Source organism: Zosterops lateralis (assembly GCF_965231275.1).
Source record: "Zosterops lateralis genome assembly, chromosome: 21".
Lineage (NCBI taxonomy): Eukaryota > Metazoa > Chordata > Aves > Passeriformes > Zosteropidae > Zosterops > Zosterops lateralis.
Window position 1 is genome coordinate 1,347,888 of NC_139781.1, and position 15,848 is coordinate 1,363,735.

A 15,848-nucleotide genomic window follows, 5' to 3' on the forward strand; every position below is an offset into this window, starting at 1 on the left:
TTTGTGTTCACAGAGGGAAGTGTCACAAACACTTTTGTCAGTGATATTAAGGATTTTTTTTTTTTTTTTGAATAATTAATTCGAAGGGGAGGGGGGAAACCTCTAGGCACTGAAAAATTGTGTCTGGGAAGAAAGACATTATTAAAAAAGGGTTGTATAGGATAAGCATTGAATTCATTCATTATTAAGAGTTGCCAATTGGGTTCCACATTCTTGTAGCTTTATCCTGCAAGAAATGTATTTCCTACATAAATTTCCTACAAAAAGAGCCCCAGTGCCTTGATGAAATATTTTAAGGATCCACAGTGCTGAAGACACCTCTGGTTCTCCCTCCATCTGATGAAAGCAGCCCTGCAGATTGACACTGAACTCACATTATTAAGGGAACAGATGACAGATGTGAAGAATAGAGAGAGGAAATGTGCCCAACCACCCTGCCCTTCCTGGAATTCCCATTACACTGAGGAAGCAACACAAAATTCCCATTGCACTGAGGAAGCAATGGGGAAGGACACAAAAGGCACGTGTGTGTCTCAGCCTGATGAAACCACAGGAATTGAGAAGCAAAGCTGATGGTTCAGTTCAGCACCTGCTGCACAGGGAAAAATCAACCTGTGCAATATGCAGTTACACCCACCCTGCTGAGAGTCTGAAATAACTACAGAGAATTTATCAAGGGAAAAATAAAAGGATCAGATCATTCCATCAGAAAGCCCAAATGATGTTCAAGTGTCTATTTTTTACTGATAGTTGTACATTGCTGAGAAATTCCCTAACCTGGGGTAGGTTGTTACTTTAATATCTTGCCTCTGGCATGTTCAGAAACTTCTAGAATTAGTGCTGATGTTTTAATGAAGTGCAAGGTACCTGCACACCTGCATCAGAAATGGAACAGTAATTCTTATTTCTGATAACACAAACAAGATGAAATTCTTACTTCTTCCACACACAAGTGCTTGGCGTTTTTCCCGTTCTAATTTCTTAATGCATTTCTTCCAGTAAAAATTTAATTTTTTTTCTTTGTGCCTGCAAGTTTCTGTGTGGATGGATAATCATAAATACCTGTAAACACGTATGTGCTCACTAATTAGGCATCTCTGATGATGCCAAATGTGACCAAATAGTTCTGTTTCCAGGAAGTCAAACACTGCCAGTTATGCTTTGCACTTTTTAAAATACTCCAGGGTTTCTCCTATGATAATCACAATCCTCGCCATGGCTAATTACACAGAGAGTCATCCCAGACTGTGAAACTGGAGGAACGTGACCTATAAAGTTTATCTACTGCAGCAGTTTCCTTTCTTGGTGATTTTGCAGTCAACATTGCATTAATCTGTGTCTATTTTTGAGCAAGATACAAACAGCTCATTATTATGGCTGAAGAGGAAGCACATGTTAATGAAGCTCAGGAATCAGTGTGTGTTTCTGCAAATAGGATTTTGGGGCAGGAGAGATCAATAGCCCCAGTGCTGGGCTCTTCACTCATGATCCAAGTCTTGGCAGGCAAAAGGACCATCTTGTGGACCTACTTCATGTTAGGAAGTTAAGTAAGTAGAAATTTAGCACAATGTTTTTAGTACTCAAAGAAGTAAAGAGGAACAAATTTGTCAGAGAGTAAATAAATAATGCTAATATACCATTATTTGTTTAAATAATATAAATATAATTATAAATAAAATAAAGATACCATTTAATTACCTATAATAAAGGTATTCTTGTATGTTTCAATAAAGTGCAGTGTTCTGGCAGCCCTCTGCAGAGCAAGGTTAACCTGATGAAGGTGCAGGATGAGAAAGTGTTGTTACAGCCCCACTTCAGAGTATTTTCAGATTGATTAGACTGTTTGCTTGATGTTTGTCTCTTATTATTCACTCCCAAATGTCAACAGCCACTTGTGAAATTAAGATTTAACAAAAGGCAGCAGAAAAAAAAAGTTACCTTGAGTGTGTTGGAATATAAACACTCGTATTGACTGTCAGTGAGGAAACAAAGGGTCTTCATGGCTTCATCCCAACTCAAGATTGTCATCTGATTCAGCTGATGAATTGTTATGGCTTTTTCCATAGATCCAGACTGACCTTTTTGCATAGTGTTTGTACATCAATTGCCTAAGTGCTGAGCAGATTTTGCGACAAAGGTAGCAGCAGAAATTGCTAGACAAACTGATCTAAAAAGCACTTTTTTCATCTCCATAAATGGTACACAGAATTCTGAGCATTTGAATTAGCTGATGGCCACCCCTCAGATTACATCCACTCAATGGTGCCACGTGGACTACTCTGTGTACTGCCAGCACCACCCACAACATTTGCACTTCCACCTACCCACACTTGCTGATTTGGAGCACAAAAACCCCAATGATGCATTTAACACACACACAGAGAACATCTATAATAATCCATAACTATTTGCCATACCAGGATCACAACACAATTATCCTGCACCAACATTCCTCCAGAAATTTGAACACTGGGGAAAAAACCTTTCCTTTGGATGGGAACAAGCCCAGCCTGCTGCAAAGGGCTGGAAAAGTGTCCTCATGTGTGTGTGCAGGCACAGGGCCAGCCAGATCTCACCCCTGGCAAGCCAGACCTTGGCTTCCAGTCCTGGGGACATTTATTTAACTTGAGACAGAGATCTCCTCCCAGGAGCCTTTGCAGTTATTATGTTAATGAACTCGAGTTCTGCTCCCCTATTGGTAGTCAGTTCCATACGTGGTCATGTTTCTAGAACCCTCCACCCCCAAGTCTATACACTCCAACTACCCCCTCATTTCTGCTCTTCGGTGTTTCCTCCTCAGAGTGTGAGGTTTCTGGGCACTGTCCTGGAACTCCTGGGGCTCTGAGCCCAGAAAACCAAACCCCTTTGAATTTCCTGAGGACTCTACCCCAATGGCCACCTAAAAGAGAGGCAGCCTTGATCCAGCTGGGTTTTTTTTCTGGTTTTTTTTTGATTCAGGCTTTGCCAGCTGCTGGATGAGCCTTCTGCTTCAACAGTGCCAGGTGTGCATCCATGTGCTGGAGCTACAGGAGACGTTCTGGCTGGGGTTGAGTCCTGGATGCTCTCTGCTATTTGCTGTCTGAAGGTTTGCAAGATAAAGCCTTGAGATCTGGATGACATAAGGAGGGGTGTGAAGCCCACAGTGCCAAGCTAATGCTGCTTCCAGAGTCATCATCTCTAGCTGCTGTTATTTCTGGACATCTTGTCCAAAAAAGGAATTTTAATTATATGAACACAAACAATAAGGTGTCCACTGTGTATGAGTGAACTGGAACAAGGCAGTGACAGTGGGCCAAATCCCACTGTGGGATTAAAGCTGAAAGTGCAGCTGATGATCTTCAACCAGCATAAACCATTACCTACATAACACTGGTGAGAAGGTTTAAACTGCTGAGAACAGCTCAGAGATCCTCTCTCAATTTCCATGCAGCTCCATTTTGCCAAAGTAAGGTATTTAGAGGCAAAGGCAACGAACCTTCCCCTCTGATCTTCCCTCAGATGTGAAATTACTGCTCCTGCTCCAGTTAGGGAAGCATCATAAGGCAGCTTTATAGACAAAGGTGTGTGAAGACTCTCTGGTACGATATGAGCACCATCACTCATGAGAAGCCCCCGGGTGCCAGGTGAATCAAAGTGGTTTTTATTCATTCTGTAACAGTTCACTCTGCAGATCGAACACTGTTACTGCCATGGGCAAAACGCTGCAGGAACAACTGCCTGCAAGCAGAGGCTCACAGGGGGAGCGTCTGAAGGTGAAGGTTCCTCAAGATAAATCACAAGGCTTAGGTGAAACCCTGCCAGCCATAACAGAGTTGAATCCCCCAAAAATACAAAAAATCTAAAAAAAAAAATCTTATTTTTCATATTACCTTCATATTCCTGACAATTTCTCAGCAGTGCTGTTTAAGGTGCTCTACACCACTGACTTCCAGTACCACTGAGTGCTAACAATACCATAAAGCATCACTTTTATTGTTCAGTGCTAAAAAACAAGCACTGATGGCATGGATAGGATTAGCTGGTGATATTGCAACTGCCTTTGAAGAGGGATTTCATGCTATTAACTTCAATCTCCAATTTTATAGACATATTTCTCTAGGTAGATTTGGGAGCTTACCACCAACTAATGGAACAAGTTTGCCCACTGTTTCAGTTAAAAGTTACTAAGCTGCAGGTGTGAGTTAATATTGAATTCAGTTTGGATGTACAGAGCCTGAACTGGTTTCCAGCTGGTGGAAACCTGTTCCACTCAGGTTGTCATAAGATTTCTGAGAGGGGCTAATATTTCACCTTTTTTCTTTTAATTCCTGCAGAAGTCTAGAAACCTGAGACTCTCCCAAAAACATAGCTTTAAGATATTAATGTCTTCCTAAAACACATAGGAAACTTCACAAAATGCTAGAGAAGAACACAGAATTTATATTTACGTTATACAACATAATATATAGATTGTATACATTATATATACATTATACACATTATAATATATACATTACACACATTATAATATATACATTGCACCTTCTTTGCAAGAGCACTTGGAAGATGCAGATTCTTTTTCTATCCATTTAAAACACAAGGTTCATTCCTGGTGTGTGAATATACTGCCCAAAATACATTCCACATTCCATTCCCTGCACCTCTAACAAAACCCAGGAACATTCTGGCTGTTGCATCCTAAACTTAACTTGCTGTAAAGCCTCTGCTACTTTTACAACGCAACACATCAGGCACTGTCCTCTGCAGCACCTCAAATGCTATTTATGTTGCCTTGGGAAGGGATACTAGATTGGGAACCTGCATTTTTTTGGCTGCATATCCCATTTTCTCTCAGCTATTTCAGATTTGCACTGATTTTCATAAGACAGAGAGAAGAGCTGCTGCTTTGCCTGTGTGGTTGGAGCTCTGAGCCTGGACACTGCCCAGTGGCTACACAGGCTGCCCACAGCATTTCAGTGTCTCCCACAGCCCTGCTGCTCTCCCTGTCTGCAGCCCTGGTTTGTGCCTGAGAGGTTTTGGTTTTCTGAAATTCTTTTCCCAGGGAATTTTCTGGAAACAGGAGAAATGGTTTTGTAACTGGAACTTTGTTATTCATTCCTTTCCCTAGGAGGGACTTCTTGCTGTCCCTCTGCTCTGACCAATGTGAGTGAAGAAGTTTGTCTTTGTGTCACCAATCCAATTGGTCTGTGTGAAATAGTATAAAAGGGAGACACGTCCCAAAAATAAAGGAGTCATTTTCAGCCTTCTGAAGCTCAGAGTCTGTGTCGTTGTGGGGTAAAACAGCATCACCTGTCCTGCCCTGGAGTAATTACTCCAGTTAATAACCATTTTCAGGCTCTTTCATTGCTGCATATGATACCCCAGCCAGCCTCTTAGCACATCATTTAAACCCCTTCTGAACTGACAAACTCAAGAATCGTCTAATTCTCTCTTTTGATCCTCTTTCCCAAAGCAGATACTCTCAGCAGATACACCAGCAAGGTAATTTTGCAGACTTTCCACAATCTCAGCAAATGTTTTGTCTGTTGATCTAATGCCAGCTGTTAAGCTGTGCAGCTTTAGCCCTGGTTACACCCTGTAGAAGTGTCATTTTTTCCTCATTGCTGGTCCCATTTGTTATAATACCTTATTCCTATGGCCTGACACAGAGCAGTTCTCTGGTGCAGTGTCCAACACCCCTGTGAGCTGCTCTCTGTCCTTGCAGCATTTGTCATGCTCCAGGTGCAAACCCCAGGCTCTCTGGAACCCCTGGCTGCTGCTGCGTGCTGGAATCAGGCCACCTCAACCATCCACAAACACCTTATCTCCCCATGTTAAATGGAAATTAGAAGTTACATACTTGTTACAGGCTTAAAAACTTGGATTTAGTGATTTCTGAAAAGAAAAAAAGCAAATAAAGAAAATAAAAACAAACCCCCCAAACCAACAAAAAAACTCCCCTCACAACCACCCCCAAAAACAAACCCCCCAAAAACAAACACTCCTCCCAAAAAAAAAAAAAAACAACCACAAAAAATCACAACTCAACAACAAAAAAAAAAAAAAAAAAAAAAAAAAAAAAAAAAAAAAAAAAAAAAAAAAAAAAAAAAAAACCCAAACCAGGATTAATAAGCACACAGAGATGTTCTTTATTCACCTACTGTCTCTTACCAAGAAATTTAAACTGTTAGAAATGCATGAAGTTATTTAAAGGGGTATTAAAAAGAATAGCTTAACTGGGTTTGGAAGAATCTCTGATCCCTTATGAATCAAGTTCAGTTTCATTCAGTGTCTGTAATCACTCTGGAAAATGTAGGTTTGTGTTGAGCAGTCCTGTGTTCGACACACCAGGCTCTAGAAAAGTTCTATTTGAGAAAAGATGACTTGAAAATTGGGCACTAAAATCTCCAATTGGTGTGAGTTATCAGCAGTGGGGAGTGCCTGGCACAAAGGTTCAGACCTTTCTGAACTGCCCTGGGAGTAGCACAAGGGAACTTATTACTCAGTCCTTTATTGATAAAAAAATTATGATTACATTTATAATTACAAAATTTACAATTACAAAATTTTGTAATTTATAATTACAAGTCTTCCTTCCAGCCAAGCAAGTCCCCCATAACGATTTTTAGATTGTCTGACAATATTAATAGAAAATGTGCTGTAACCTCTACTGCCAATTCAGGTTGTTAGAAATGATACTTTTACTCCATCCCCTTAAATGACCGAAACATGTCAAGTTTTATCAAGCCACAACAAGAGCTTCCAGTTTAGATTTTTTTCCCCAAAAATTAATAGATATTTTAATTAAAACAGACAAACCCACCCACAAGACTGCTGCCTTCAGGGAATCTTAATGGCCAGCTTGTTTTGGAAATCAAGACAGAGGAATAGTTAAAAATCTAAAATGCTGATACAATCCTTTGAAAGCGTTTCTTTTGATGGAAACTGATATGCTGTAGTTTAAAGAAACTTTTTATGTGAGGTTTAAAGGCTTTTTGATTACAAAAGGGAGTCACTCATGGTAAATAAATTGGGAGGGGGGTTAGAATAGTGTCAAATCTGGGTTTAAGTTGTGGTATTAACTGGGTAAACAAAGAGCCCTGTAAATAATAGACTGTATATTCTGTATATTTGGGTCTACTAAAAAGGATAGCTCACTGAAAGCAAAACCGAGATTAAGAGCTGAATGTACCTTCATGCCAGAGGGTTTTTAGGCTGTAAAAATTTATCTGAGAAAAAAATTAGGGTGAAAGGCTAAATGTGTAAAGTCGTCAGAAGGATTATTAATTCCTTTCTGAGACCAAGAGATAAAGCCAGGGAGACACAGAGAGCATTAGCCAGGGAATTGTGAGGATGATGCTGTAAACCCGTGGAAGGAAACACAAGTTAAAAGGACTAGGGGAAATTTTCAGATTAGACAGCAGCTTGTCTCAGACAGCAGAAATTGTCTTATTGAAGGTCTGGTAGAGGAGCATTAGAGGACAAGGGAGTGTAGGAACAAGATCAGTCAGAAATATGGATATTTCTTCACATTAAGGTTCATAATAACAGCCCTACCCACCTCAGCCTTTTTATTTCAGAATAATCAGCATTTTATTTCGGAATTTTTATTTCAGAATAATCCTCAGCCTTTTTATTTCAAAATAAAAAGAATAGACTTTAAAACCATGGTGTTTAACCTGCCACACAAGAGGATTCAAGGCTACATAAAACCGGAAGGGCAATACCAGCATTTGGGGCCAGCTGCTGCACAACTCCACCTTGCCTGACTTGGGGGAGTCCAACCACAAAAAATATCCTTTCTACCCTAAAAAAAAAATCCTGCTTGCAGATTGTGACCAGAAAGACAGAGCTGAGAACACCCTCAGACCATTTATGAAGTTGGAAATTGTGGAATTGTTTTGGGTTTTTTTTTTCTTTTTTTCCCAGCAAGCAATGGGTGCACTCAGAAAGACAACAAAACAAAGAAGATTCTCTAAAGAGTGCTCCCAGGCTGTAAAACTTGCAGGCATAAGCCTACTTTCTTGGCCTAATACGCCCAAGGAAAAGGGGAAAATATTGGATTTCCTGTGGATTTTTAAAGGGAGGAATACTCCACTGAGCACCTCTCCAAAGACAGCTCCCTTCAAAGCTGAAGCATCAGAAATTGTACACTGTATTTCCATCCTGCTTCCTGCATTTATTTGGGAGGATGTCTCTATTGCTAACAAAGATGGGGAGAGGAAAAAAAAATTAATAAAAAGGAGAGGAAAAAAAGAAAGACGAGGCTTGGTCATTACAGCCATAAATCTTCACAGAACCAAATCAATTATTTTGGATGTGCTACAAATGTCTGAGCAGAGAGAAGAAAGAAAAGAGGGGATGAGTTCAAAGGAAAATCAAAGGAAGGGCAAACAAATAAAATGTGAGTTTCTTCAGGAAGGGCTGGGCTGAGGCCAGGGTGAGCATTGTGACATCCCTGATACTCTCCTAAATTAAATAAGTGTCCATGACACAACTGACACTGCTTCTCCATGGATCAGCTAAGCCACTCACCAGCTAATCCAACATCTTCCTAGAAATAAAACTGCTGAGCTATGAACAACAACAGGAAAATTAATGACTGTTTTATCCTGGTACTGCCTCAAATCAAGATGCTCAAACCTTCTGTTAAACCCACACACCTGCAAATATTTGCATGAATTGAAATTTTCTTCTCATAAGTCTTTCTGCCACCTTAATTCCACTTGATTTTGGGTAAACATGCGCACGTTCACCAGGAAACATTGTGGATAAATCACAATTATCCAGTTAAAAACCAGGAGAGACCATCAAACCACAGGGATAGAACTCCAGCCAGGCAGCTCCACACAAACAAAGCCAGGAGCACACAACAGAACATTCACAATTCACAGAGAGCTACAAATACCCTCAGAAATTAAAAAACTGTTTGTGAGTAATTGGAAAGCAGAAAGCACAGAATGCTTCTGTTGACTCACGTAAAAACAGAACGTTTCATTTGTCTTTCAGCTCCCTTTCAGCACTCACAAAACAACATTATGCTCCTTGTAGGGTTTAGGAATCCCTGATGTCCTGAAGATTGCAGTTAAATCCACACTTTTCTGTGAGGAGGTCTTTATTTTCTCCATCTTCAGCATTTTCTAACACTTTGGATTCACTAGGCTGCAATGCTATCAGAAAACACTTTAGCTGGACAAGCACACCTTAGAATTATTCTATTTTCTGTCATCTGCTGGTTTTGCCTTTGGGCCACTGTGGTTATCTGTGATGGCAAACAATAACTGGGACATTTTTGAGGCATTGAGGTGAAGATGGGAAAATTACAGGAGATTGCTTAAAAGTTCAAGCCTCCAAATCCTAGAACTTTATGCTTAGGACAGATCATCTTTGATAGTGAAATATTGGGAGTAGAAACTTCCATCAAGCAAAAACTGACATATGGGATTCTCAATATAAAAACTAGTATTTTGATTCCCAGAGGTTAAAATAAGATGGGATCTCTCTTCCAGATATTTCAGCCCATTTTGTCTCCTTTCTTCTTCCTAATGCAAAAAATAGAGTCGAGCTGGTAGTCACTGAATGAGACAAGAGCAAATATACCCAAAAAGGGAACAATAGAGAGGAATTATGGCTTTTATAAAGTGATTGGCTTGGGCAGAAGGGAAGTAAGGAAGGGATATAGAGCGAGATCCATTTCACTTAAGCCACACACAAAGGACCCATAAAGGAAGGAAGGAGTTACAAAGACATGGTTTATTGACTGCTCACCACTGAGACAGACTTTTCCTGTGTAAATTCTGTCTTAGAAGGTTAATTAAAGAAGGGTTAGGGCTGTGATCCGAAAACCCTTTATTCACCAGCATAATCCTTACTCACACAAGGGATTCCAGTGATTTCAGTGGACAAGGGATTGCTCAGGGGGCTCAAGGCTTGCAGAACCAGACCCTGTGCTCCTGAAGCATTAAAATTTGGAATACTTTTGGACAACAATCCAGCCAGTCCAGGCAGAGCAGCACAGCTCAGCCTGAGCAACACAGAGCTGTGCTAAGGGATAACTTCAATTACAGAGGACAGAACAGATAGCAGTCATGTTAAAAACTGTTGGATTTGATCTCCAGTAATGGGACAGGGTAACTGAGAGGAGTTCCACGAGTTCTTTATTCCACTGTCAGTCTCAGTGAAAGCAGAGACATTAAAGATGGTAAAACTCACTCCATAACAACAGAAGCCAAAGTTCTCTTTGTTTACAAGGCCTTTTAAAAGTTTTTTAGCCAATAGGCTGATGCTAAAAGTTCACAAACATCTACTTAAGCCAATCACTAAACACTGCACATACACCTTATAACATACAGTTGTTGCTCGTTCTATATTTTTTGCAGCTCAGAAACTTTCTATGCTCTAAATATTTCAAGGCCTAAAATTCAGCTCTGTTTCAAACCTTTGTCTGTTTTAGCTTATTGCAAGGCTGTGAAAGTCCTCTGCTTTTTCAGTTCTCACAAAAAAACCTGCATGTGTACAGACGGGGCAGAGAAAAATCATTTGCTAGTGTAGACTTGGTTTAGTGCTCAGAGCAGACTTGCCAAAGGAACAGCCCTTTGTCCAGAGCACTGCCTGTGTGCCTGGGCCAAGCTCAGGGCTAAAAACACAACACGGGCTACAGTGGGCACTGCTGCACCTCCCACACTGCCCGGGATGGAGGCTGAAATCTCCCCTTAAACTCAGCATGAAATCCCACAGCACCAGCATCAGCACCCATTAAACTCAGTCCCAAATTGCACAGCACCAACATCAGCTCCCCTTAAACTCAGCCCCAATTTCCATAGCACCAACATCAGCAGCATGTACAAATCGACACATTTGTAATTATTTGAAATAATCACCCTCTACAAATACACCTGCTCCTAATCTCACACCTAATTTCCAGTTTATAGCCCCCTCTTTCCCCCAGCCTGCTGCTTTGCCTTGCCTTGTTCTGCCTCTCAGTTCTTCTAGAAATACCAGCTTGAAAATGTACAGAAACCATTTAAGTCACCTTTATTCATCATTTGCATGCCCCATAGAGTGATTCTATATGTCATTCGTGGGAAGGACAGGCATATAAAAAAATACTTTGTGTATGTGTGAAATGTGGGATGATGACACCCCTTAGCAGAATTCAAGCAGGAATGCTGTACCTTAAACACTGGCACTACTAGCAACAAGAGAAAAAATTGAATTTTTGAGAAATAAAAGTTATTCATTAAATGAAAACTACTTTTGAGAAGGACAAGACCTTATATAAAGTAAGCCCTTTACAAACATCAGCCACATCTATGCCACAACCAGAAAAAAAAACCTGTGATGCTTTTCCTTTAAGAAATCCTCCTTTATGAAATTCCATAAGTTACAGGGACAGGAAATCACTGGCAGTTTTATCAAAATAGGAGTGTACAGATAACTGTACATAGAAGACTCCCAAATATGAGGTCCTCATTTAGCAGACACAAGAAACAGAGACCCACATTCCCTTCCAGGATAACACAGGAACATCAGGGGCACAGACTGCTTCCAACATGAGCCTCATTAAAAAAGAACGACTCAAAAAATATTGTAACAGCATTTTTCTTCAAACCTCCTTGTATTCAGATATAACAACGACAACAAAGATTAAGAAAAGGATCAATCTGTGCTTCAGGGGAAATAAAAGGTTCTTCTCTTTCCTTTTGGAGCTCTGAGGAACACTTCTGGCACAGAAGGGTGATCAATAAATCCTCATGGAAGTTAAGCCAAGAGCACTGAAAACCTCTGGAGTGGCATCACACCCATCCTTTGGCTGCAGGACACTCCAACAGCACCCAGGATTTCCTGCAGCACCTGCTTCTGATGGGGCAGAACCTTAACCATGACCATGAGGAGAACCTCAGGTGTTGATCCTCTCCTGCAGGGCTGAGCTATTTGGGGTTTGGGCTGGGGAACCTCCTGGATCACAGCTCCCAGCTGTTTCCTACTTCTGGTGGAGTTCACTCCCCATAATTTCATTTACTCCCTAGAGTATCCTGAGTTTCCCTGAGCAGCCTGCTCCAGTGCCTCACCACCCTCACAGGGAAGAATTTCTTCCCCTTATCTAACCTAAACTGAGCCTCTTTCAGTTCAAAGCCACTCCTCCTTGCCCTATCACCCCATGCCCTTATCAAAAGTCCTTCTCCAGCTCTCCTGGAGCCCCTTTAGGGACTGGAAGGTTCCATGAGGTCTCCCTGAAGCCTTCTCCAGGGTGACCAACCCAAATTCTCCTAGCTGTGCTCACAGGAGCAGTGTGTCTGTGTGTGTCCTCCCTCTGAGAGCAGCCCCACTGCCCGTCCCCCAGTGAGGCTGGTGGCACCCACAGGTCCCAGGGAGGTGACCTCACTCAGCACACCCTGCAAAACCTTCTCATGTCTTTTCACTGACAATTTAAAGCCCTTTCATTCTTCACTTCTCATCTGAGCAGAAGTGACATTTAATTCCAATGAGAGCTGCATGCATTTATACCCATAGACTTTGTCCTTAAATTCTCTTCATGTTACTTTGATTTTCAGCCTTCTGATCTTGTTTACAGAATTCTACTGAAGTTTTTTACGCATTTAACATAAACAAAAGTCGATTGTTTATCCATTCTTTTCTGTGATGGACTGCTGGTTTGTCTACTGGGTGTTCCTCTCATCCCCAACCCTTAATCATATTACAAATTCTATTCAAACCTCAAATCATAATAAACTTGCTTTTTCTCTCCTCAGTCTCAACATGACGGGTGAGTGTCGTTCTTTCATGTCATAACTGTGACATCTTCATGCCAAAGGGGCCCCTCGTTCTCTGATAACAATATTGAGTATCTTTGAGGTGTTTCCTGTCATGTTGTGATGGATCACACAGGGCCATGCCAGTCACCATGGGGAAACAGATACAAAACAAATGATGCTCCATAAAGGAACAAAACCTTTACAAAACTAAGCATTGGATGTTCCTTGTCTCAGCTTTGCCAACATTGAGGTGCTGTTCTCCATCCAGCACAGACAGAGCAGACTGCAGGCATTTACAACACAAATCACCTCCACGGAGGGACTTGCAAGTTTCAAACAGATTTTCTCAAGTTGAGTTTTTGAGACCTGCACTTCAGAGCCGTAAGGGAAAATATATTGTATTACATTATCAATATGTGTAGCAGGCTGGAAAAGCTTCTCCTTAGGGATCTGAAAGCCATTATAGTAAATTTGTGCTTCATAATAAAAAAAAATGTGTATTTCCAGAATAAATCAAAACTGAGAGCACTTTTCTCTTTAGAGCTGGTGAGATGAGTGAGGGTTTCAGGTGTCTGAATCCAATGGCTTGAGAGCTCAACCATAAATCACAGAGACAAGACAAAAAAACGCCCTCCTGTCCTCCAGTTGCTAATGTGTAATCAACTGCTTGGGAAAGTTAAATGGCATCTTAAAAGACAAAGAATAAAACAATGCTTGCGTTCTTAATCTTAAAGGCAATATGAAAAGGCAGATACCCAACCTGCCTGTTGCTTTTAGAGGAATATCTGTCTTTTCTTGGGCACATGTGATAGTATAGGGTTAAAATTATTTCTGAGGCAGCAGGGCCTGAGAACAGGACAGTGTCTTCACTGCAACCAGGATGTTATTTTCATGCCATTGTTTTAACCAAATCAAGTATAACTTTGCCAAGGTAAGGGGGAGAGGGAGGATGATGGTGATTCTTAGTAAAATACACAGGCCTTGGGAATAAAAGTTAGATGGGTCAGGTGGATCTGTACCTGTATAATCATCAATGTGATAAATGACATTATTGTTAATTGTAACATTAGTCTGCTAACTAAATATGATCATTCTCTTAAACCAGAATCTTAAGCAAGAATCACAAGAATCATTGTTACAGGTTTATGCTGGGGTAGAATCAATGGAACCATGGGGTTTAATGATTACCATGTATCCTTATGTAACAAGAAAAGTATAAAACTGTGTCTGTTTTGGATTTCTGGTGGAGTTGGATTTGGGTATGTCCAGGACTCACCCCCGGCTCCCAGAGCTCTCCAATAAAGCACCACATGCAATCACACCTTGATTGTGTGTATTTCCTACGCTAACAGCTGTGACCTGACTGCAGGTCCTGTGTCACACAGCTCATGTATCTGCTGCACTATTTCTGCAGCTGCAGCTGCAGGAGACATGTGCAGACACAGCAAAGGAAATGGAGTTTCCTTCTTCCCCAAAGGAAAAGTGTCAATCCTGACACCTTGTGTTTAAATAATGGATAAAAGTGGTTGATATGTTCTGTGTAGATGCTGGAATTCCAGCTGGACATGCCAGAGGAAAGCCAAACTCTGAATGTAGCAAGGTGTGGTCCTGGTTCCATGCCTGAGATGTTTTGGTTTTCTGAAATTCTTTTCCCTGAGAATTTTCTGTAAACAGGAGAAATGTTTTTGGAACTGGAACTTTGTTATTCATTCCTTTCCCTAGGAGGGACTTCTTGATGTCCCTGTGCTCTGACCAATGTGAGTGAAGAGGTTTGTCTTTGTGTCACCAATCCAATTGGTCTGTGTGAAATAGTATAAAAGGGAGACACCTCCCAAAAATAAAGGAGTCATTTTCAGCCTTCTGAACTTCAGAGTCTGTGTCGTTGTGATGTAAAACAGCATCAGCAAAGCTCAACATTTTTTAGTCTCCAGGTGCATCTCCCTCGTTCTCTCCCTCATAGTCCTGCTCTCTGTCATCTCCCCTCTCTTTTGATCCTGTCTGATCCCTTCCCTTTATCTTTCCTCTCTGTGCTCCTCCTCCTCCTCTTCCCGGTGCTATCTCAAATTATTTCTCCTTCTTTCTTTCTCTGGAAATGCTTGGTTGTGCTCAGTGCAGACAAGGCTCCCCGTGGTGTCAGGACAAGCCCCATTTTTTGAAGGACAAGTCCCACTATTAGATTTTTCTGATGATCTGTATGGCCATAGGATGTGGGGGTTTTTTTCTCATTTAGAGGTTCTGAAGTTGCTGGTAGGATTCTGACCAGGGAATTGTGAACACCTTCCCTACCACTGTCAATTCCTTATTCAGGACATGTCTACCTCGTGTCCAGCAGTCACAGCAGGTTCCTGTGCTCCTCCAGTTTTATTAAAGAAATTAATCTTCTTAAAAGCAACCCCAACAAACCCTTCCTCTCCTCCTCTCTCAAACGAGGTCTTGTTTACCAGGTAAAACAGGAGCTTTAGCCCTGGGGTTTCATTCCACCACTGGTAGCAGGAGAAAAGGCCCAAAAGGAAAAAGGAAACGTGACTAAAATGGAGACTAAATAAGTAGGGATGGGGGAAAAATGAACTGGTGGGCTGTAGAAGAATAAATTGTGGCAATAATGACTAGAAGGTAAAAATCTGTTCCCTCCAGTATTCCTCATTTAAAAATTTCCCTCTCCTGATTAAAACTTTGTAAATAGTAATTATTATCACAAAGATATTCATAAACAGATGTTTTAAAAAATGCAAATTAGCCCACAGTTCAGAAAATATGCAGTTTGTGTGCCACAGGGAATTTAATCTTTGAAAGCAGAAAAATGCATCAGACCCCATTTCCAGCAGAACACTGTAAGTCAGGACTGGAAGAAGTGCTTTTTTTTCCCTCTACTTGTTAAATATGGTAATGGAGTGAAAAACCTATTATTTACTGAAGGCTACTGCTTTTATATTGCATTTGTATTCATAAAAAAATTGTAGAATATATCTAATTCCAAGCTGCTTTATTAGTTTAGCATAAAACCAAAGCGTACTTACATGAACAAAAGTGAAAAATAGTTTCCCTTAAGATATGTAAGTACCTACAAATAATTCAAAAGGTGCATATTGTTTTTCCCATCTTTCCCTGGAAAAA

General features: G+C 40.8%; 1 long non-coding RNA gene across 1 annotated transcript in view; it reads right to left on the minus strand.

Annotated features, from left to right (window-relative positions):
- Positions 1 to 6,219, minus strand: part of LOC310917914 — a 495,908-nt gene extending 489,689 nt beyond the window's left edge. Inside the window, exon 1 of the long non-coding RNA XR_014591522.1 lies at positions 6,029 to 6,219. This is a non-coding gene — a long non-coding RNA (uncharacterized lncRNA). The remainder of the gene's footprint in view (positions 1 to 6,028) is intronic.
- Positions 6,220 to 15,848: the final 9,629 nt, after the last annotated feature.